General features: G+C 33.3%; 1 non-coding gene across 1 annotated transcript; it reads left to right on the top strand.

The window, feature by feature from the left end:
• The first annotated feature begins 1,132 nt into the window (after positions 1 to 1,132).
• Positions 1,133 to 1,236, top strand: LOC112708597 (small nucleolar RNA R71). The gene has a single exon (XR_003156449.1). It is a non-coding gene; the product is annotated as a small nucleolar RNA R71 (small nucleolar RNA).
• The last annotated feature ends 1,998 nt before the right edge of the window (positions 1,237 to 3,234 follow it).

A 3,234-nucleotide genomic window follows, 5' to 3' on the forward strand; every position in this document is an offset into this window, starting at 1 on the left:
TAAGAACTTGCCAGGATCTTGTTTCTTTTGAGGTAGAGTTTCCTGAATCCAAGTTTCTAATTCATTAATGAGCAAGGGAGGTTTACTTTCCAAAGTCTCATTACCAAACAGCTTGGCATTCAGTTTCATGATAGCTCCTAGATATTGAGCAACTTGCTCACTAGTCACATCTTCATCCTCCTCAGAGGATGAATAATAGTCAGAGCTCATGAATGGCAGAAGGAGATTTAGTGGAATCTCTATGGTCTCTGTGTGAGCCTCAGATTCCCCAGGATCCTTATTAGGAAGCTCCTTCTTGCTTGGAGGACGTCCCAGGAGTTCTTTCTCACTAGGATTTTCGTCATCCTCCTCCTTTGTGCTTTCGGCCATGTTGACTAAGTCAATGGCTTTGCACTCTCCTTTTGGATTCTCTTCTGTATTACTTGGGAGAATACTGGGAGGAGTTTCAATAACTTTCTTACTCAGCTGGCCTACTTGTGCCTCCAAATTTCTAATGGAGGATCTTGTTTCATTCATGAAACTGAAGGTGGCCTTTGACAGATCAGAGACTATATTAGCTAAATTAGAATTATTTTGTTCAGAGTTCTCTGTCTGTTGCTGAGAAGATGATGGATATGGCTTACTATTATTCAGCCTATTGCGTCCACCATTGTTAAAACCTTGTTGAGGTTTTTGTTGATCCTTCCAGGAGAAATTTGGATGATTTCTCCATGATGGGTTATAGGTATTTCCATATGGTTCACCCAGATAATTAACCTCTGCCATGGCAGGGTTCTCAGGATCATAAGCTTCTTCAGAAGCTACCTCTCTAGTACTGTTGGATGCATGTTGCAATCCATTCAGATTTTGAGAGATCATGTTGACTTGTTGAGTCAACACTTTGTTCTGAGCCAGTATGGCATTCAGAGCATCAATTTCAAGAACTCCCTTCTTCTGAGGGACCCCATTATTTACGGAATTCCTCTCAGAGGTATACATGAACTGGTTGTTTGCAACCATGTCAATGAGTTCTTGAGCCTCTTCAGGCGTTTTCTTCAGGTGAATAGATCCACCTGCAGAATGGTCCAGTGACATTTTCGAAAATTCAGAGAGACCATAATAGAATATATCTAATAGGGTCCATTCTGAAAACATGTCAGATGGACATCTCTTGGTCAGCTGCTTGTATCTTTCCCAAGCTTCATAGAGGGATTCACCATCTTTTTGTTTGAAAGTTTGAACATCCACTCTCAGCTTGCTCAGCTTTTGAGGAGGAAAGAATTTATCTAAGAAGGCAGTGACCAGCTTATCCCAGGAGTCCAGGCTATCCTTAGGTTGTGAATCCAACCATATTCTAGCTCTGTCTCTTACAGCAAAAGGGAAAAGCATGAGTCTGTAGACTTCAGGATCAACTCCATTCGTCTTTACAGTATCACAGACTTGCAAGAATTCAGTTAAGAACTGATAAGGATCTTCAGATGGAAGTCCATAAAACTTGCAGTTTTGTTGCATCAAAGCAACTAGTTGAGGCTTAAGCTCAAAGTTATTGGCTCCAATGGCAGGAATGGAGATGCTTCTTCCATCAAATTTGGATGTTGGCTTTGTGAAGTCACCAAGCATTCTCCTTGCATTATTATTATTATTATTTTCGGCCATCTCCTTCTCTTGTTCGAAAATTTCTGAAAGGTTGCTTCTGGATTGTTGTAATTTAGCTTCTCTTAATTTTCTCTTCAGAGTCCTTTCAGGTTCTGGATCAACTTCAACAAGAGTGCCCTTTTCCTTGTTCCTGCTCATAAGAAAGAGAAGAAAACAAGAAAAGAAAAAGGAATCCTCTATGTCACAGTATAGAGATACCCTCAGGTTAGTAGAAGAAGAAAGAGGTAGAAGAATGAAGAAGGATGAAGAAGAATTCGGATGAAGAGAGGTGAAGAGAAGTGTTAGTAGTTAAATAATTAAATAGAATAAGAGAAGAGAAAGAAATTTTCGAAAATAATTTTGAAAAAATGGTTAGTGATTTTCGAAAATTAAAGATGAGATGAGATTAAAATTAGAATTTAAAATAATTAAAAAGAATTTTGAAAAAGAGGGGGAGAATTTTCGAAAATTTAGAGAGGGAAAAGTAGTTAGGTGGTTTTGAAAAAGATAAGAAACAAACAAGGAGTTAGTTAGTTGATTGAAAAAGATTTGAAATCAAATTTTGAAAAAGATAAGAAGATAGGAGGTTAGATAAGATATTTTGAAATCAAATTTTGAAAAAGATAAAATTTTTGAAAAAAGATAAGATAAAAGATAAAAAGATATATTTGAAAAAGATATTTGAAAAAAAAGATTTAATTTTAAAAATTACTTAACTAACAAGAAACTACAAGATAAGATTCTAGAATTTAAAGATTGAACCTTTCTTAACAAGAAAGTAACAAACTTCAAATTTTTGAACCAATCACATTAATTGTTAGCTAATTTTCGAAAATTTGATAAAAAGATAAGAAAAAGATTTTGAAAATATTTTGAAAAATATTTTTGAAATTTTCGAAAATGCTAAAAAATGAAAAAGATATGATTTTTGAAAAAGATTTTGAAAAGATAAAATTTTTAAAATTGAAATTTTGACTTGACTTGTAAGAAACAACTAATTTTTAAAAAATTTTTGACCAAGTCAACCCAAAATTTCGAAATTTTAGAGGAAAATAAGGAAAAGATATTTTTGATTTTTAAATATTGAATGAAAAACACAAAAATGACCCAAAACATGAAAATTTTGGATCAAGACACAAGATGCATGCAAGAATGCTATGAATGTCAAGATGAACACCAAGAACACTATGAAGATCATGATGAACATCAAGAACATAATTTTGAAAAATTTTTGATGCAAAGAAAACATGCAAGACACCAAACTTAGAAATCTTTAATGCATGAAAATTATGAATGCAAAAATGCACATGAAAAACAACAAAAGACACAAAACAAGAAATCATCAAGATCAAACAAGAGGACTTGTCAAGAACAACTTGAAGATCATGAAGAACACTATGAATGCATGAATTTTCGAAAACAATGCAAGAAAAATTTTAAAAGCATGCACTTGACACCAAACTTAAAAATTAACACAAGACTCAAACAAGAAACACAAAATATTTTTGATTTTTATGATTTTCTAATTTTTTTTTTGTATTTTTATTGATTTTTTTCGAAAAACATTTTTGGAAAAACGAAAAATAAAAGAAAAATTTTGAAAAAGATTTTTGAAAAGAA

This window comes from Arachis hypogaea, chromosome 8 (genome assembly GCF_003086295.3).
Source record: "Arachis hypogaea cultivar Tifrunner chromosome 8, arahy.Tifrunner.gnm2.J5K5, whole genome shotgun sequence".
In the NCBI taxonomy this organism is placed as follows: domain Eukaryota; kingdom Viridiplantae; phylum Streptophyta; class Magnoliopsida; order Fabales; family Fabaceae; genus Arachis; species Arachis hypogaea.